This window comes from Phyllostomus hastatus, unplaced genomic scaffold, assembly GCF_019186645.2.
Source record: "Phyllostomus hastatus isolate PE091 unplaced genomic scaffold, TTU_PhHast_1.1 phas_scaffold_78, whole genome shotgun sequence".
Classification (NCBI taxonomy): domain Eukaryota; kingdom Metazoa; phylum Chordata; class Mammalia; order Chiroptera; family Phyllostomidae; genus Phyllostomus; species Phyllostomus hastatus.
In genome coordinates, this window is record NW_025334041.1 from 15244752 (window position 1) to 15265963 (window position 21212).

The window sequence follows — 21212 nt, forward strand, 5'->3', positions numbered from 1 at the left end:
CTTCTCGGAAAGCCTCCCCCGACAAAAGTCTCCAGGACAGCCAATAAAGGGGCGCTAGATTGAACCAATAAAAATACAGGATATCCAGGTGGATGTTAACTTCAAATTAAAGGGCCAGACAGTAAATTTGGCAGGGGACGGGGACAGGGGGTGTTGCAGGCCATTATGATCACTGTCTCAATCTCAGCTCTGCCTTAGCAGGGTGAGAGCTGCCACAGAAAATACAGGAGCGAACATGCCTGACAGTTGCCTTAGGACACATCCTGCTAATGGGTGTGCAGGACACATTGAGATAAAACACAGAGGCTCACAGGCACCGCCCAAAGCCATTACTGCTTGACACTGAGATGCTGAGCATAGTTCTGGGGAAGAAGCTGCTGCCTAAACCAGAGGTTGGGAAACGGCGGCCCGCGGGCTGCTGTCTGTCTCTGTACAGTGCCCGAGGTAAGTGTGGTTTTTACATTTTTAAACCGTTTAAGTAAAAATCAAGAGAACTGTTAGCGCAGTGCCGCTGCTTTCTGTCTCCAGCCCGCACTCCCATTCTCTGTTCTCCTCCCAGCTGCGTGCGCTGTGCCGCCCCGCCCGGTCCTTCCCACACGCTGGAGCTCTGTGAAACTCCTGCTCGCAGAGACTAGCCCCCTGATGCTAACCAATGGTTTGTCCGTTCCCTGCCTCTCCTGGCCTGTTGGTAAGTCTGGTCCTCCGTCTCCTGGATGCCCTGCTGCACTGCCCAGGCTGTCCTCTCTCCTCCCTTCTCCTCCTCAGCAGTGACCGGGCTGGGGGTAGGATTTCCTCCTTCCCCAGGGCCAGTTCCAGGCTGTCAAAACACCAGTATCTTCCTTTCCATTTCATCTTTTGCACGCCGCATCATCTGCCCACGCTGGCCTCCTCACATCGGTGATGCAGCAGCCTCCTGGCTGCTCGTGGCCGCCGTCACACACCTCCCCAGTGTGCTTCCGCCTCCCACGCAGGCCGTCGCATCCTCCTCCAGTGCGCCACATCTTTTTGCCCTCCCTCCGCGATGCCTCCGTCCTCCGCCGTTATTTTCCGTAGCAGAGAAACAGCATCCTGAGGTCCTGGGCCTCCTCCTTCCAAAGTCCCTTGGGGAATCTTCCACTTCTGAAACACACACGTCAGACTTCTCCCACTCTGGTTACATCTCTCAGTAGTCTGCCCTCCCCGCTCCGATCATGCAGAGAACTTGCTCAGTGCCCCAGTCCCCTCTGTCCGACCTCCCACTGAGGCCGCCACGTCCAGCCCAGGCCCCAGATCTTCCCACGGGGCGTTTCTCCACCACCACCCGCTTCTCTGTCTTCTATTGGTGGGAGCTACAGACTAGGTCTCTTCTGGGCTCCTGCGGTCTGATTTCAACCTGTCATATGCGATGGCTTGTCAATCTTTTATTCCTTTTTTCTTGTGTCCCCAGGGCATCGCAAATAGTGATTTCATCCCTACTTTCTCCTTTAGCTCTAGTGAAGTGGTTCTCAAAGTTTACATTTTAGAATCACTGGAGGCGAGGGCACTTTTAAGTGCTGATGCCCAGGGTGGACCCTGTACCAATGAAATCAGAATGCTTGGGGGTGGGAACCAGACATCAGCTTTTTATTAAAGGCGTGCAGGTGATTCCGATGCTCGGCCAAGTTTGGAAGCGCTGCTGCGGCGTTTCTGGTTCGCGCTCCCTTTTAAGGAGACCCTCCGTGTTGAGCATCGAGGCCGCCCACAGCAGCAGAGCTTCAGTGTCTGGACTGTGCCTCGGACCATCTCTGTCCACACGACAACGATTCTTCCCAGGAAATTCTTGTCTAGGAAGAAAAAGCTTTAAGTCAACAAACAACTACCCTATTTGCTTTTATCTGGGCAATCGATTGTTTACCTGGGCAAACAGTTCACTTGTCGAACACTGTTTATGTATCCAAGAGTTGGCCTTTGCCTTCACCTTGACCTTGCTGTGTTCACCTGTACTAAACTACCACGGCATGAATTTTACTCAGATCCAGTCCGATCTCCCCTTAAAAGACCCACCTTAAACCACTTCAACACAAACTCCCCAAACTTTGTAAATTTCCTTCCCTTAGCCGTATTTGACTAACAAATTTGTCTGTGGTCTTCTGGAGAGTTGTCTCTGATAATGTAGACATAATGTTGCCTCATTGTTCTTTCATCTGTGGTTTCTGGCCTCAGACATATGAATCTATTCCTTTCCTACAAATCCTGAGCCCCTCCTCCCTCACCTCTCTAAGTCTTTCTCTCCTTTGGAACCTTCCTCTCTGTCTTGGAAAACCACTCCTGTGATTTCCTTTACCCACACACTCATAATTCTTTAGACATCAGATGCGTGGCTACATCAAGCAAGTCTCTGCAACACTAGCTGGGTGTCCTATATATAATTCAGTTCAATTCTGACACTATCTACCTGGAGTTAGTTTCAGATCCCACAGATAAAGGGCTCAATCCCACAAGACTGCCCCTGCTTCAGGCACCAATTATAAGACCCAGGGTGTATTTCTGACCTGCTGGTTATAAAGCAGGATTCCCACAAACATGTACTTGGGTTGGTAATTAACCTGCTAGGCTAGATCACAGAATTCAGAGTACTGGTTACATGTACAGTTTGTTATATAAGATGTAATAAAGGATACAGATGAACAGGCAGATGAAGAGATACATAAGGCAAGGTGTGTGGGAAGGGGATGAGCTTCCATGCCGTCTCTGGCCGCACCCCTCTCCCAGCACCTCTATGTGTTCACAAGCCTGGAAGCTCTCCGAATCTACTACTCTGGGGATCTTTATGGGCTTTGTGACATACACATGATCCACCATTAAGACAGTCTCTGGTCCCTCTCCCCATTCTGAAGGATGGGAAGTGGGGTGGAAAGTTCCAGGCTTCTAACCATGGCTTGCTCTTTCAGCCTCTGCCCCGAAGCTACCCAGGAGCCCACCAAGAGTTGCCGCATTAGAACGAAAGACACTGCAAGAGATTTTGGGAATTCCAAGGGATTTAGAAACTCTGTGTCAGGAACCAGGCAGAGAACCAACCATTAGAACAAAAAATGCTCCTAATATTCTCAACCCTTAGGAAATTATAAGAATTTTAGGAGCCCTGTGCCAGGAACTGGGGATATGCAGATAGGTCCATACACACCCTCCCTCCTGACCCTCCCCCGCCCTCTCATCAGGTGCGCTGAGATTTGCCCAGATTGAGAAGATCATCGTTTGACCCCGACACTCTTCTCTCTGCAGTACTAAGTCCTCCTGTCCAAATCCGCGAACACGCAAACTGCCACCACTGTGTCACCTTCCTGGGAAACTACATCTCCCCTGGCTTTCTTCTTTGACTCACCACACAGCTGGGCGTCTTCTCTCACATCATACTAATGTCCCCTTCATTGCCACATCTGATGGTCTTTCATCAGAGTTGCTTGTGATGACGTCACTGGACATGACACTGTTACCTCACTTCTTTCTCTTTCTCTCTCTCTCCCTCTCTCCTTTTCTACTTCCTCTTCCTCCCCCACTTACCAACTGCGCCTGTCCTTTACCGCTGCAGCCTGCTCACCCAACCTCCCCAGAGGCATTCAGTCTCATGGCCTTAACTCTGGTCTCTGAGGACAACTTCTACGGCAGTAATTCAAACACAGCGTGGAGCAGGTGCTTCATGGACAAACACCCTGAACTAATCAAATAGCGGATGAAGAGCCCACCATTTCCAGGAGTGTCACATGGGAACAGCTGGGATTGCCAGCAGAATCTGCACCTGGATGTGAGCTGGGATGGGAGCCCAATAGAGGACCTGGAGCAGAGACTGGCCCAGTGGCCCCGTTACTTCTTGGAGCCCCTGGGGCTCCATTCCCATGACTGGCAATCCATCCCAGCGGCACTGCCTACTGAAAACCAGCCTGAGGTGTCTACCAACCCTGAACATAATTGACGTGGAGCTTACAAAAGGAAATGGGAAATGCCCTTTCGAAAGCGAGATCTCAGTGACAAACTTTTATTCTCATCATTCCTGATGATCTTTCTGTGGTGGTAGGGACAGACAGACTCCTTAGTGGTGTGAATTAGAGGTAGAAGAGAAATTCCTCACGGGGCATGTTCATGAGTTGTCTCTGAAATAGCTCTGGAGACACTCAGAACTGCCCTTGAGTGAGTCGTATTATGTTTCACTGACCCATTCAGCGATCATTGTCTAGCAAATCTGTTTAAACCAACATTCCGGCAGTCTCGGCACCACGAGCTGGAGGGACCCATATCAGTTCAACGTGTCCCCTGCCTCTGGAGAGTGTACCGTCTGGTCCCTGCACAATTGCATTTTAAACTAGGGTGACGTGGAGTTAGACAGCCTTTAGGAAAGATGGGACAAAGAGCTATCATATCTGTAACAGTGTCTAATATTAGTTTCCCAAAGTGTTTTCACATTCACCACCTCAGTTAACACTCATAACAGCTCAATGAGATGAGCAGAGAAAATAGTGTTGACTCCGTTGGACAGGAGAGGGCACCGAGGCCTACAGAAACCACGAGCAAAACTCCCCGGCCAGGTGGCCGGATAGCTTCCTGCTGTCCTCACTCCCGCCTGCTGCCTTCCTGCTGACCTCCTTGTCTGCATAAGGAAGGTGTTAGGCTGGATGTCTTTCTCCTATAGTTCCTTTAACTATGAGAGTCTCTCCTTCTATAACAAGGCCCCTCCCCCAGGGAGCTCCCAGTCCAGGAGGGACAGATACACCAGAAAACTAACACTGTTCCCCTGCCTTCCTCATAGGGTTGCTGTGAAGATTGATTACATAATGCACTGGTCCAGGGAAAGCACTTGGGGATGCAATAAAACTCTGTGCAGTGATCTTAGCACTTTGTGCGGACAATTCGTAGCAGGTATTTCCCCAGGTTCTCACTAGGTTCCCGAGTGTCTGCCACCCCCGGGAAGCTGCATGTTATACCCACCATCACTAAGAATCACATGCTCCATGTGGAATGTTGAGGAAATAATGAATGCAATGAGGTGGGTTGGTTCTAGAGAGGGAGGTGGCTGGATCCATACTTCCTGTTCTTTTCACCTCAATGCGCATTTCTGTGTTTCTCAAAGTACCTAGGTTAGTGTGTTGGTGGATGCTCAGGGACTGTGAAATGGGGCTAGGGACAGATGTTTTGAGTGAGGGAGAGAAGGAGAATGAAGAAGAAAGGAGAAAGAGGAAGGTGACACAGTGTCAAACTCCGTCGCGTGTTTCTATCCCCATCGATGTCAGCACGAGGACGTAATCTCTCTCGCATGCTCGTATTCTCTCCCACGGGAGAGGAGGTCTGGGAGGCCTCGTGACGCCACCCATCACGTTCCAGGAAATCAGACTGCGGTCACTGCCGTGGCGGCGGCGGCGGCAGTGGCGGCAATAGCTCCCATGTCCTTCTGCAAGGCCAGAGCTCTGCTCTGTGTTGTTTTAGGCTCCCTGGCACGGGCAGTTTATTGGATGGGAACGCCACACAGGCCCCACCCCCCAGCTCCCAGGGCTGTCTTGTGGTCAGTGAAATAAATGCAGTTTGTGCCTCTTAAGAAATGTGGGACAGGAGCTGTGTGGAGCCCTGCCAGGGTGACAGTGGAGGTTCGTCATCAGGCTTGGTGACAGGTGGCAGAGGCCAGGGGCCTGGGGAATCACTTACAGTCATGAGGTTTCTTTCTCTCCCGGCCTTTGTTCTCTGATGGGAATGAGGCAGTGGGAAGCCAAGCCACACAAACGAGAGCTTGGAGAAAGGGCAACTGATACGAGTTTCCTTTTTTAAATAACTACACAGTAAGTCAATATCCCTGGGGGCAGTGGCTTATTGGCTGCCTTATTAGGTTTCTTTTTTGTTTTTAAGCAAATCTCTTAAAGACACCTCTCTTAGTTTTACAGGCACTTGCTCAGGTTTGTCTTATTCATGTAGTACAGGAGCTGTACCATTCAGCAGTTAGGAAGGAGCTGGCTTTGAATCCAGGAACAGCAGCAGCACAAGGTCAAGGGCTGTATCTGCAAAGTGAGTCCTAGCTGGCATCCCCAGGGCAAACGATTGCAAACTGGGGTCACCTCCCCCCTGAAATATGGCACCTGCAGAGATTGTGAATTCTTACCACGTGGAGCTAGACAATGGCGTGCTGGTAAATGGGCCTTTGGAAGGAGAAAAAAAAAAAGAACGGGCTGGTTGTGACATCAGCTAATTTTCACAATATAAAAATACTCCTACTATGGCCAATTTCTGGCTACCAAAGAGTTGACTTGCTCACAAAATTTTTGAATATTGAACGTAGCCCTCAGGAGCTGGTCCCAGCAGCTCCAGCCCACCACCCGCTGGAGAACGCCTCTGAACTTGCCACATTCAGGCCACCTTTGGGCACCCTCCACATCCTCCCCCGTACCTCTGCTCCCAACCACAAAAAAAAAAAAATTAGCTCCAGCTGTGCCCCTTGGCAGGCGTTTTACTTTCCCTGGCCTGCAGTTATCTTTTGTTGACAGAGTTAAAATGTTGCATAGATGCCACTTGGAATCTCTGCCAAGCCCACAGCACTCTGAGACCTGCCCCTGTGTCCCACACGGCCACACGGCGCCACACTCACATTAGGAGAATCAGCACCTATAGCCCGAGCTCATTGAATCAGGGTGAGCAGTGACTCCATGGGAGTCCATCCCTTAACTGGCCAGTGGCCAATCAGATGGCTCCTTTGATTATTTGAGCAGAGCAACCTCGAGCGAGCTTCGGTGTGGGAGTGGAGAGAAAGATGGATGCAGAGAACACCCGCTGTCCCCTGCGGCGCTCCTCAATCGGCCTGCGCTTGGCCTGATTGTTCACATTTATCTTGGAGTCTGGGAGGTATCCCGGCTGCTTCCAAGAAACTCTCTGCTGCACCCAGGACAGACCGAACAGGGTTTTCTAACAGGGCATGCTTTCTCTTTGAATTAATTAATTCAATTGAAGGCCAAAAGATAGCTCGTATTAATTAAAAATTTTTTTATAAGTATCATGTATTACTTTTACACCTTGATAGGAATTATATCAATGTCTCTTTGTCCTTTTTTTGGTCATTTCAGTGGGTCAGCACTGACATTTCAAAGATTAGCCTAGAAGAAGTAAAGGGGAGAGAAGCATGAAAAGTGAAAATGCTGCCAGTAAGGACCAAAGTGGAAAATAAGCTCCATATCATTTCAATATGGCGAGGCTCGCGGGACACGCAGAGCAGGTAACCCAGCTGTGGCGTGGGTTTGCACTGGGGAGGATTTCACAAAATGTGCCACCGAACAGCGAAATGACTAACAATTCCTGGCATCAGGAGACCGCGCTCTGACGGTGGATGGGTTTACATAAGTACAGTAAAAAGTGAAACAGGAAACTTTGATTTAACCTCATGCTGACACATCTGCAGTTTTCACTGTCAGGTTTGGAAAGCCAGGAATTTTCACTACAACACGATCTGCCACAGGCAGTCCGAATGGGGAGAGCTCATGTGTCGGCTGGTTGTTTGAAGCTGACATACAGCTTCCCACGGAAAAAGCATCCTGTAGGAGGGCAGGTTGCAGGCTGGCCAGTGGAACCCTCAATGTAGCAGAACTGCAGGGACTCTGAGGGCAGATCCCAGGGGATGACCAGCACTCTAGCAGTTCCCTCACTGCCCCTAGAGAGCAACCCATGGGCTGGGGTTAGAGAGCGGGGCGTGGTGGAGGGAGGGGAATGAAGGAAGGCGGGGAGTCCTCTGGTGGAGGGAATGGGGGTGCCCTTTACAGAAGTGTAAAGCATAGGAGGACGAAGGACAAAGGGAGGTTCTACAGTTGAGCGTCCTTACTAACCTAGCAGTAAGTTAGATAAGTGAAAGTGCCCCTACTTTCTATTGTATGCTGGCATGTCCGTGTCAGCCTGTGCAGCAAGTTTGAAGAGTGCAGCAGGGCTTACGCTTGCTGGCTCTGCAGTCAGATGGATCCTGGTTTGAATCCCAGTCCTACCGCTTGAGTACCTGCTGCATCACTGTGGGCTAGTTACTAAAATATGCCATGTCTTTATGTCCTCATTTGTAAAACGGAGATGATGTTGTTGAATGGAAAGAGTTTGTCCACTGGTGCTGGCAGAGCCAAACACCCAACACAAGAACTGCAGTGGAGAAATATTGGCTACTTTATTATGAATGGCACAAGTTAAGAAAGGAAAACTAATACTCAAAAACCTGGAATTCCCAATGATGTGTAGGTTACAAATTATATAGGGCAAAATCACAAGACACCATGGGTTAGAGGGTTTGTGGTCGTGCTGGGAACTGATTGGTCAGAAGCGAGGTAAGGGTAATAAATGATTTCTTCAGGTCCCGAGGCCAGTTCTGGGGTCTTTTCTGGCATCCCTTTGTCCAGTCTCAAAAGTAGCCAGGGGGTCATTCCACCTTAGGGCTCAGGAACTGGAACGTAACTTAGGTCGAGATGTTATCATTTGCTTGCCAGAGTCCAGACCATATGATCCTTGGTCATGTCAGGGCCACTGTCCTCTGCTTGCCTCGGGGGTTGCTGATTATCCAGGGGGAAGGCTAGGTCCCCAAGGTGGGGATTTAAAGCCAAATTTAATCAAAGTCATAAGGGCCCTAGTGCTTGATGATGATGATGATGATGATGATGATGATGATAGTGTTTATCTGACATGGTTGTTGTGTGAATCCAATGAGATAATGCCTGTAAAGTGCATAACCCACCGAGCAGGTACTGTGTTAGGTGCTGTTGTTTGCACTTTGTCCCCGAGCCACTTCAGTTGGATGATTCTCTCTATTCGAAAAGAGAAGGGTGGACCCGAGTCTACTTAGAGTGGGCGACCCGCTGACACAGGAAGAAGCGTAGAGAGGACTTCCATGGTTGCGGGACAGCCCGTCTACTTTCTACTACTTTCTAGTGTGAGCCGGCGACCCACATCTCTGGATCTCCCCAAAAGGTCCCATCAGTTGAAAATCTGACTCGGAGCATGTTGCGTGGGAATTTAGGAGTTCTAGAGAAGATAAATATAGGGAAAATGTCAATAATAAGTCACGATGTAAAGTGGACATTCGTTATTACATTGACTATTTCCTTCCGCATGACCCCTGTCTGAAGGAAACAGGATTTAAAAGCGAAGACGAAACCGAGCAGAAACAAGCCCTGCCTGACAGCGCACGGAAGCTGCTGGAATGTGTTCCGCCTCGCATCTTGCTCTTCCGACAGCCCCAGCTGCAGCGTCCACGCCTGTGGTTTCTGCCTTTGCCGTGCTGGGCAAACAGACAGTGCACCGCCCTTCAGGGCTTTGGAAAAGTTTTGGCCCGGAGAGTTACCGTGGTTTGGCCCAGACACAAGGTTTCCCAAGGCCCTTGTGGTATGTGGGCAAAACAGTCTTGGTTACGCGGTACTCCGTGAGCGTGCTGGCTGCCTCTGGTGTTGTTTAGAGAACACTACTGAGAAAGGACCCCCTAGCCACACCTGTGTGTGTCCCAGGGACTCGGTGCACTTCCCCTGTGGTGCTTCTGACTTCTAGCTGGGAGACTTAGGTGGGTTCTGTTGGTGGTTTGCGTGTGTACTGCAAACGATCCCATGCCAGTAAGCGTAAAGTCCAAGTATTGACAGAGCAAGGACACAAACTCCAAGAGACTGCGAAGCCCTGCACCACATGGAGCTCGAGAACTCTCTAGCTATTTCTCTGGGTCTCGCCTGGTTTGCTGTATATCCTCGGGCACTGTGTGGCCCCCCAGGAGTGCCAAGATGATGGGCTCGGGCTAAAGCAGGTGCAAGGCAGTTGCTGGGTCATACAGAGACTAAAGCTCCGGAGTCAGGAAGCGGGGGGGTTCTGGGTCTGGCTGGCGCACTTGCTAACGCAGTCCTAGGACCACTGCCAGGCAAGGAGCATCCCCAGGTAGGGCACGATCTAAGTCGTTTTCTGAAGAAGAGGTTTGTGCCTAGGAGACTCCCCATAGGTACTTACTTTGAAAGCAATAACCTTCTCTGCCAGCTCTCAGGCAGACCCTGATAGCATGGTACCTGATACTTTGCTTGGAGTGTAAACCCTTTTAAGAGTACTCATGTTTTAATAAGAAACACTTTGAGATCTAAATAGATCATTAGCCAAAGAAATAAATCTTTTATGGTTGAATTCAGGATACAATGGCCACCAATGTGGAACATATACTTTTGGATACACAGTCCTTCCTGATAGTCTTAAGTGACTGATATTAACACTTGTCTAATCGGACCGGATTTTCTCTCCTATAACAAGCGGGTAGCAGCACCTGACTGCTGACTCAGAAGAGTATATAGTAACAAGAGGAAATAGTAGTCAGGAACTTTTAAAAGTGTAGACACCAGAGCCTTTTATTGTAATTTTTAACAGGCATTGATGCAGCATTAAGGAAAAAGCCCGAGATTTTGAGTCCGGCAGATAGGGGCTCTCTCTGCTCTGTATTAGTTGTTGTGCCACATTTTTGAACCTCTGGGCGCTTCCAGTTTCCTAACTCTGAAATAGGGATGATGGCCCTACCTCCCAGGTTGATTGTGAGAATGAGACGTTGTTTATTATTATGGGGGGTTAAATTACTTTTACACTTCCTTACTCACATTGTTCCTAAACTGGACTGATGTCCCATGCTGTGCCTCTGTGGCGTGCCTTGGACTGGCTGCGCTGACAGTGGGCTGGTCATTCCCGATGATGCCCCAGAACAGTTCAGATGACCCATTCCTCCACCTGACGTCATTACTAACGTGTGTACTGTTTCTCTGCCTGGAGGCTTCTGGCATATTTTTTGAGTCCCCCAAATCTACAGGAATTAAACAATTTTGGATTTTCATATTTATGATAATCTTAAAGTAATATGAACACATTCTGAAAATCCCAGGCTACCTCTTTTAATTGAAGTAATCAATGCCATTTCCTAGGAGCACTTGCATCGAATGTATGGTCATATTAGTGCCAAGTACAGCGAAATTACATCACAACATACACTCTAGGGCTCTGCAGTCCTTCTGTAGAGAAGGCAGTGGGAGAAAGGAAGGGCCCGTATCACTGGCACGTGAAACCACAGAGACCTGAGAGCTGGCCCTCAGTTCACGTTCACAAATCCAGTGCCTCTGTTGTGAAAGCTTGTCTCTGTGCACAAAAATTAGCTAGAGTTAGATGGCAGTAAGTGCGACAGTGGAAAACAAAGAATTTTTTTGTTAAACAGTATTTTTTAATTTCAACATTGTATTTTGGAGTGTGCTGACTGGCTTTGCAAGATAGTGGTTCATTGTTAAAAGAAAGTCCATTTTTTAAAAAGATAAGCAATTGAGGTTGATAACAGTAATGGTTCAAATGATGATGCAGGTTTGCAATAAGTGAAAGGAAACACACCAACTTATATTCTACTAGTAAACCGATCTAGTGGCAGGAAATAACATCATCCAATTTATGTAGATGAATGTTGATAATTTGCATTTTTTGTTCTGTAGCTTAGTTTGCATTTAATTTGTGAACTTGATTTAGTTGTAGATTTGCATAACAGCCATAGGCATAAGTCATTTACACTCCATTCATCTTACAGAAACATTATAATTAAGATGATTTAAGTCGACATTGACAATTTATAATATTTTTCCTTTAAAGGGTTGCTTCATTACCATGTTGAAGAAATGCAGACTTAATGAATAAGCTCCTAGAAATCAAAGAGACAGTCTCATTTTTTTCTAGGAAAAAGGTAAAAAACAAAAACACTATAAGGCCCATTTTTTTTCTCCCAGAGATATTTATGGGCTTGTGAAATTCAGGGTCCAGTTGTTTTAGTTGTTATTATTATTTATTTGTAAAAGATTGTTTGTTTTGCTTGTGCAAACATAGGAGAAATTTGCACATATATCTTTTTATGGTTTTCTAGAGAGATCCTCTTGTGCTCTGATTATACCAGCCTACATTTAGTTCCAAGAACACGTCAAGCTCTTTGACACGTCAGGAACTTTGCATTTGCAGCGTCCTCCATCTGGTTTACACTGCCTTCTTTTGGCTTTTTGTATGACTTGACCTTTTCAATCTTCAGGTTTCTGCTTAAATATTTCTCCCTCAGAATGCCTTTCCATGATCCCCTCTGTCTAAAGGAGTTCTAACTTTCCCTTATCACCTTCTTTATTTCCTTCCTAGTACTTCCTTTCTCTCTCATGATTTAAGATATTTATTTTACTTGTCCACTTCCCACCTTCCCCATCACACTGTAAGTTAGAAGAGAAAAGCCTGCATTGTCTGTCTTTTTTGACCGCGGTAGGATCTAGCATGCTGTAGGGCACACAATCGAGCCCCAGTAAGCATTGATTAAATTTGGAAACATGGTCACTGTTGCTTTTACGATTTACTGTCCTCATGGAAACTCTCACCTAGGAAGTCACTGTGAAATTATTGATAACTCATTCAGTGCTGAATTAAAGAAACCCGGAGAAGGTCTGGGTGTGTTGGTTGAGCTGAGTGGTGCAAAGCAACCAAAAATAGGGATCAATTTCCCACTACAGTGTAGCTTTGTTGTTTGAGCTGCAAATACTCCTGATTCCCCTGGACTGCCTTTCCCCAAGGTTTGATAACGAGGAGGGAAGAGGGAGATCAAGATCCTGTAAAGCCCTGATCTATTGGACCATGGACAGGACGAGTACCTTAGGATGAGAACTGGGCAAGTGGATGAATAATGGAGTTAGTGATGGAACAACGACTAGTTTTTAAACCTTGGATTTTTGTTGTTGTTGTTGTTTTAAAATCATTTTTTAGGCCCTGGCTGGTATAGCTCAGTGGATTGAGCGTGGGCTGTGAACCAAAGTGTTGCAGGTTTGATTCCCAGTCAGGGCACATGCCTGGGTTGCAGGCCATGATGTTTCTCTCTATCTCTCTTTCTCCCTCCCTTCCCTCTCTAAAAATAAATTTTAAAAATCATTTTTTAGTTTTCAATTATAGTTGACATACATTATTATATTATTTTCACATGAACACCCCAGTGTTTCAACATTATGTAACTTATTAAGTGATCATCCTGTACCCATCTTGTAGGCTTCTGACACTGAAAATAGTTACTAGAACATTATTGATCATGTTCCCTATCTGTACTTTACATCCCCATGACTTCTCTGTAACTACCAATTTGTACTACTTAATCCTTTCACCTTTATCAGCCATTACTCCAACCACCCTCCCACCTGGCAACCATCAAAATGCTCTCTGTATCTCTGAGTCTGTTCCTGTTCTGCTTGTTTGTTTATTTGTTTTTGAGATTCAATTGTCAATAGATATGTATTTATTGCCATTTTATTGTTCATATTTTTTATCTTTTTTCCTTTCTTCTTCTTCTTAAAAAAGACTCTTTAACATTTCATGTAATACTGGTTTGGTGCTGATGAATCCTTTAGCTTACCCTTGTCTGGGAAGCTATCTTGGGTGTAGGTCCTTGCTTTTCATCACTTTGAATATTTCTTGCCAATCCTCTCTGGCTCACAAAGTTACTGTTGAAAAATCAGCTGACAGTCTTATGGGAACACTCTTGTAGATAACTGCTTTTAAGATTTTCTCTTTGTCTTTAACCTTTTGCATTTTAATTATGATGTGTCTTGGTGTGGGCCTCTTTGGGCTCATCTTATTTGGGACTCTCTGTGCTTCCTGGACATGTATGTCTTTCTCCTTCACCAGGTTAGGGAAGTTTTTTGTCATTATTTCTTCAAGTATGTTTTCAACGTCTTGCTCTTCCTCTTTTCCTTTTGGCACCCCCACAATGCAAATGTTGGTGTACTTGAAGTTTTTCCAGAGGGTCCTTACACTATTCTCATTTTTATTTTATTCTTTTTCTTTTTTGCTGTTTAGATTGGGTGTTTTTTACTTCCTTATATTCCAAATCACTGATTTGATTCTTGGCCTCATCTGCTCTGCTGCTGGTTCCCCATAAATAATTCTTCTTTAAACTTTATTTTTATTGTTGACACTATTGCTGATGTCTTCATTTCCCTCCTTTACTCACCTCCACCAAGCCCCTGCCTCTCCTTGTAAGTTATTCTTTATTTCATTAGTGTATCCTTCATTTATTACTGGTTCTTTTTAGTGGTTTTCACATCCTTTTTTATGCTGCTGAAGTTTCCACCAAGTTCATTGAGCATCCTTACAACCAGTGTGTTAAACTCTGCATCTAGCAGATTACTTGTCTCCATTTTGTTTAGGTCTTTTTCGAGAGTTGTGTTCTTTTCTTTCATTTGGCCATTTTTCTTTGTCTCCTCATTTTTGTGAAGCTTCCTGTTTTTGTTTCTATCTATTAGGTAGAGCTGCTATGTCTCCCAGACTTGGTAGATTGGCATAATGTAGTAGGTGTCCTGTAGGTTCCAGTGGCACAGCTTCCCCATTCACCCAAGCTATGCATTCCGATCCCACCCCCCATGTTGTGTGGGCTGTGTATACCCTTCTGTTGTATATGTTCTGTGTATATATGATTGCTATTAGCACATCAATGAGAAAGATTTACCTCCAAGATGATTGGCTGTAAGACTTGGTGTCACCACCATGGAAGGTCAGCTGTGCAGGTGTTGACCCCTCAGAGCAAGACTTACATCAGTGGGGCTCTATTGACCGATGAGTCTTGTGGAGGTAGTTTGGGTGGTGCTTTGATGTGGTCTGAAGCTCTATGCTGGGTATGCTGGCTCTGGGGCCTCCTGGGAAGTGCAGCCCAGGGTCAGCACTGCCTGTGCTCTGTCCAGGGTCACCTACATGAACTACAAAGTGATCTGCAGATGGCTGCTACTTGTACTGGGCTTGGAAGTGCCCCAGAGGAGCCAAGCTATGAACCAAGGCCAACTGCCTCTACTGCGAGGCCTGGGGCCACTTTGCAAGAGGTATGGGTCATGCTGAGGCCAGATGTTGCTTGTTTGAGAGACTTTAGGAAAGTCTGAAGCATGAGCCAAGACAAGCCATTCCTATGGAAAAGCCACTGGAAACAGCTTGGGTAGGCTGGAAAGTTGTGTTGGGCTAGGCTCTCAGAGAATCACCAGCTTGGAGCAAGTCTTAGTCTGGTTGATGGAGACTCAGATATGGTGCCCACCTGCTGGCTATGTGCTTTTACAAAAGGAACAGTGGCCTCTGCCAGCACTGCTGTCTGGCAGAAAGCTGCCCCTTCAGTTCTTACCCTGATGTCTGATCATTTATTTCCTCTGTCTCTAGTATCTTTTGAGCTGCTGCCCCAGTGCTGGAGCTCAGAGGGAGTGAGTCAGAGTAAGTTTGTGCTTGGGCCCTTTAAGAGGAACTGCTTGGGCCTCTAGAAGCCTTCTGTCTCACTCAGCCTCAATTCCCTCTGGTTTTCAAAGCCAGAACTTATGGGGACTCCTCTTCCTGGCACTGGAACCCTGCCTGGGCCAGGGGGAGGTGCTGGTGTGGGACTGGGACCCCTCACTGCTCAGGAGGGAACTCTGCAGCCAAGATATCCCTCGTGCTTTTTATCAGCACATGTGTGGTTGTGGCACCAGCCTGTTTTGTGTCTCCACCCTTCCCACCAGTCCCAGCGTGGCTTCTTCCATATATTCTTAGTCGCAGGACTTCCATTCAGCTAGATTTTAGGCAGTTCTGAATGACGGCTGCTCTGTAGTTTGGTGTACCTTTGATGTGGTTGTGGGAGGATGTGAGTACCACATATCTACACTGTCATCTTGACCAGAAGCCCAGACCTTGGATTTTCAATCCATTCATCTCAAAACTCTGTTGAGTTATGTATCAGATAATTACCATTTTTTATGAACTCTACCATGGACATTTCCCCTACCTTTGAATATCTCTGAAATTGAAGTGCATCTTAACAACTTATGCCACATCATAGTTTACTTGGTTGCCTTTTTCTTTTGAAATGACATATAAATCAATGTGCTTGGTTCCATGGTAACAGATAAGGGCGAAGGCAGCAGAGTTAGGGTTTAAGTCCTAAAAACTGTTTTCTCAAATTTCCCCAATTCAGAACTAATGATCCTCTTCAAATAAAGAAATTTCCTCCAAGGATACGAGCCTCAGAAAAATTGCTCATGTTTCTCCCAGTTCAGATTTTCCCGGCATGGATAACAAAACAATCCCAGGAGTACCATGAGAAATCACACTCCAGAAAAAACCGTGCTGACATCATCATTTCCTCAAATCACCTTCTCCTCACACTTGTTTCCTCCCAAGGCAAGGCTGCTTCATTGAGTGTCTGGGACTCCTCAAAGACGGTGTCTGCCAACACCTAGCGCAAAACTGCATTATCGCCAGGGAATCACCTCTAAAAAGATCTTCTTCTTCTAAATGAGAAGCAATTGCCTAGCCATGGCAATCCCTCAAGAGAACGAACTTTGAATGACAACTATGGCTCAAGACCATGATTAGTCAGAGAGAGCGACCCGGATCCGACAAACCTCAGAACTCCTAGGACACAGGCGTGCCCCCAAAGCAACAGTCGGGGGGAACAGTGAAAGCATATCTCCTGAGAACGGCCGCTCAGAACAGCCGGCCCTGCTGACCAGGCAGGATATCCTCAGCGTGTGCAGTGGTTTCTCAATCGGAAGTATGAAAATTAGGAACATTGCAAAAGGGAGGACGAGAACTCTGAAAGATTAATATCCGGCAAGGGCGGGAGGACAACTTAGGTTACTTTGCAGTAATGACCTTAGAATGAAAAACTATGCCAGTACCCAAGTGTGGAAAGTTAACATTTGAACTGAACAAACCATGAAATCAGGAATGTACATGAATTCATTAGTCTGGTTTTCCTAAGTTTATTTGCTCCCTCAGAAGAAATTTTCCTCTGTTGCTCCATGAAATAAGAGTGTATGTGTGTGTTCACTTTAAACCACATTATCTATTAGATTTCATTATTTCTATCCCACAGCTTAACCTATGTATGTAATCCAATCATTGTAATGGCTTTAGCACTTCTTCAGAAGTAAACACAGTACTTTTTTTCTTTGTGTCTGCCTAGCTTTCTTAATGAGACACTAAAATTAAGACTTTAAGACTTAAAATGAAATCTCCTGCAGACATTGATTGGGCACATAAGACATTCTTGGGGGACTAGCTGGGGTTCTAAAACCTTCCATAAGCCCACATCAGCAGTCACCCCAGGGAACCCAGACAGCCGGCTGTCCCTCGAGTGGAACCTGTCCAGATGGCAATCTACCGAGGGACACTGTCAAGATGAGGGGCACTACCACTCTTAGCACAACTTCGTGGGAGTCACATTTGGTTTTGGATTGCTACACACCATCCGTGAGAGACGTTAACCCACAAAGAAAACTATGAAATGGGATCATAACCAAGAAAAAGCAAAAGAAAGGACTGTGTAGTGTCAGAAAAGGTGAGATGCCGCCACAAATTTCAACGATTTGAAATGGGGCAAGAAGGAAGATATTCTTTCTGTAGGAAGTGCAAAAACACATCAGCCTCTGTCATCGTTGCAAAGACACATGGATTGACACTCCATTGGCAATGCCCTACTGAGCCTTCCTAGCCTTCTCTCCAGACCCTGTCGGCTGACCTGGGCAACATGCCGGATCTTATGGGCTGTGCATGAAAAAAATCCTCATTTGAAGCTAGAAGAACCACTATTGGTTTTTCTTCAAATAAATCTAAAAAAAACATAACCATTTCACTCTTTTTTCTAGCAAAGGGAGTAGGGGAATTCACAACAAATCAAAGACCCAAAGTTGAGTTTCCTGGGGCGTTACCCTTCTGTCTTGACAGGAATAACTTAAAGTAGTTTTGGGGGTAGGAGTGTAAGAGGTCCTCGTGACTTCTCCCCAGTCCCCAACATTTCCCCTCACATCACCTGAGCATTTTCACTTCTCCTTGTGACACTGCTGAAGGAGCACCTACCAAGCCTACTTCTAAAAATGCAAATGGCACCGGTGCAGGAGGTGGGGCGGCGGCAGGAAGACTGGTTTCGTCTCAGAGCTAAGTGCCGAGCACAGGGACAAGGCAGGGCTCGGGAACTGTGTCCCAAAGGTTGGATGTACAGAGGACATTGGTCTTGTTGGGACTCCTAGGCAAGGCACCAGAGTTCGGGGAGCGAGGCTGAGGAGCAGGGCCCCTGGGGCAGAGGGATGACATTGGCAATCATGGGCCTGGACGCCGGAGAACAAGCGCGGTGGGAAGCCCTGGGCATTCAGCGGGGAGGGGACTTCCGAGGTAGCCAAGGATGCAAAAGGGGGATGGAAGGGGGCCTTTCAAGGTCAAGGGCAGCTGTGGTTTCAGGAAGAAGATGAGGGCATTCTTCTCTTTCTTCTTTTTTCTCCATCCTGTTCCTAGGGTCTAAGACTTGGGCTAGAACTATTGGTCTCAAGACTTAACGTCAAGGTGGGCTTCCTTAGCACTTTTCACATGCGTGGACTGGTCACCCTTGTTACCCACATTCACATGATGTTCTGCAAACCACTGGCTTAGCAAAACCGCTTGGGGGCAGCTTTAAAGGCAAGCCCGTCTGTAGCTCAGCTAAGCTTTGCAAGGGTCGGTCTGCTATGGTTCCGCCCAGAGTCTCACTGGGGTCAAGCCCCTTGGTCAGGACAGAGAAGCCACAGTTTCCTAATCAGGGTTGGGCTTGGAACAGTTGGGCAATGAAGCCATTTCCTTTATCGCCCTTTGCCTTGTCAGCGGTCATCACAATGCATGTGACAGAGTTCTTCGAAAGACCGAGAGAAAAAAGGCAAGAGACAGCAGAAAGAAATGCAACAGATATTTCCTATTGCTTTAGATTATGAATACATATTTCAGCATCATTGAAGTGCACAGAAAAGAGCGTCTGGGTCTTTATAAAAAGGACGATGTCTGGGAATTAAATATCGGTACTGGGTCATTGTAACTGTTTCTAATTTTTTTTTAAATGAACTTTCTTACAGCAAACAAACTGCAAGACAGGAATTTTTAGCACAAAAGGGACTTCTCAAAGGTAGAAGTAAAAAGAGTTAAGACTTTATAGGTTTGTACATGACATGGACAAATTTAAAATGTTTTAATACTATGGATTAAAATCTCAAGGTTTCCATCTCTTTGTAACAGTGTAGTTAGGAGACCCAAACAGGATGTGCCAGATAGTAAACTGCTAGTCCAGTGGTTCCCCAAATGTGGCCAGAGGGCCTCTGGGGAGCCATGAGCTCTCCCGAGAAGACCCACAGAGTCCCAGCTTTCCCAGCTGCCTATCTGTCTAAGGCCAGGTTTTCCTTGTGAACTTAAGCTGTGACAGCGTAACCGACTGACTGAATGCAGAAGCAGGTATGAGATTCCAGCTGTCGTCTCTGAAGTCAGACACTGAATACATTTCCAAAAATAGAACACAATGACAGTCCCCCCACCCCATCTTCGAGGGGAGAAAATACAGTTAATTTTCATGAAAAATATGTTGGTTATGTTAACACATAAAGGGTTAGTTATTATGCTGTTGAATGAACACATTATACAATTTTTTGGTTTTAATTTCTAACATGGTAAATATTAATAGATATAAACCACAAAACCACAGAAGCAGAAGCTCTTTGAGGTCCTCAGTGAGTTTTCACACTGAGCCCCGAGACTAGATGTTTGAGAGTTACTGCATGAATCCTGGCTCACTTTTCTTAAGCTAATTCTCTAAACTCCATGTAACTATCTAAAAGGCGGCTTAATCTGGTGATCACTTCACCCCTCCCCAGTTCCCTCCAACAGCATGCTCACGCACAAGGGTAATATATGAATGTTTCATAACTCATATGGTGTGCAAGTCCACCATTCAAAATGTTTGCACACATTACATTCAAAATGTCAGCAAGGGTTGTGGCTAAGACGCACAGATTCCCAGGCCCGTCTCTGAGCCCCCAGGGACTCCCACTTGTGAATTCCATCTGACTGTGGGAGCGTGAGGATGCCCTCTCCCACCCAGAATGTGTTCTGTTTGAGGGTGAGTCCTCAGGCCTAGCCCAGTTCCTGGAACCTCTCAGGGCTCTGCCAGAACCTGCACCAGTGCCGTAGTTACCTGTCCTTGGTGCAAACGCATGGCCTTACCTATCAGTGTCACTCCAGCCAGTCTGGGGGAACATGAGGTAGGACCTTCCCTGCAATGACAAAAGGAAAACAGGTCACCAAGCTTTCTTTCGTCATTTTAATTTGCCCCGAAAAGACGGCGCTTCAGGAGGTCTGATATTGTACAAAGTCATAAGCACCTGGATCAGCTTGTTTTTAGGCTTCAGAAATGGGTGAAATGTCTCAGATCTCAGCCCAACCCCACCATTTAACCACCCTAGTGGACACCCAGGTCGCACACCACACGGAGTGCAGCAGAGTGAGCTTTTCACCAGAAATGCATGGAATGTACTCACATGTCTTTTTTGGTGGGACGAGATTGCAGTAATTAGGAAACCAGATGCAGGGGATTTCCAAAGGTCCATGCTGAGCGAGCGACTGCCAACCCTGCACCCCTGGAGGGAGGTCTCCTGGAACTCGGACTTCCGCCTCCATTGTCCTTCCTTCCCCTCTGACTTGCTGGGACGGGCTGATCTGTGTCTCTCCGCCCCACAAAAAAGTGCCTACGTTGACATCCTAAGCCCCAGTACCTCAGAACGTGACCTTGTTTGAAGACAGGGTCTTTTCAAAGGTAACCGAGTTTAAAGTGAGAGCACGGGGGTGGGTGCTCGCCCTAGAGATGCCCGGTGTCCTTATCAAAGGGAGAGTTTGGACCAGGGAGGAAGACAATGTGGGCGTACAGAGAGAGCACCGTGCGAGTTTAAAGACAGACACTTAAAGGAGAGAGGCCTGGACCAGATCCTTCCCGGATGCCGTGGCCTGGGGTCCAGACCTCTCACCTCCAGAACTGTGAGAAAATAAACCTCCCCGTTTGCGTGCGGTGCTTTGTTACAGCAGCCCTAAGCACACCTGCCCGTAGGTTTCTAACTCGCAGCCCCATTTCCTGTCGGGGGAGAGAACTTGCAGGGAAGCATTCTAGGGAGTTCTTTATTGGAATAAGTGAGGTGTAGAATGGTCATGAGCGTGGCCCCCGGGGAAAGCTCTGACAGCTCCCTCAGCCACTGTGGTGTGTGAGCGCTGCCCTCATCCTCCCCTTCAGACTGGAGGGGGCTTCAGTAATCAACGAGTGAGTGTGTTTGGGCCCCTCAGTGTGGGAACCAGGGAGTGGGACCTGTGTCTGTGGACGTCAGGCCCTGGAGGCCTCCACACAACCTTCGTCTGGGGATCTCCCTCTCAGAAAGCGCTCCCTCTGTTCTTTGCCTTTGCCGGAACCT

General features: G+C 47.0%; 1 long non-coding RNA gene across 1 annotated transcript; it reads right to left on the bottom strand.

Annotated features, from left to right (window-relative positions):
- Positions 1-222: 222 nt before the first annotated feature.
- Positions 223-20419, bottom strand: LOC123811811. The gene is made up of 3 exons (XR_006784442.1): positions 20295-20419; positions 19981-20030; positions 223-1802 (listed from the first exon to the last, which is right to left on the bottom strand). It is a non-coding gene; the product is annotated as an uncharacterized LOC123811811 (long non-coding RNA).
- Positions 20420-21212: the final 793 nt, after the last annotated feature.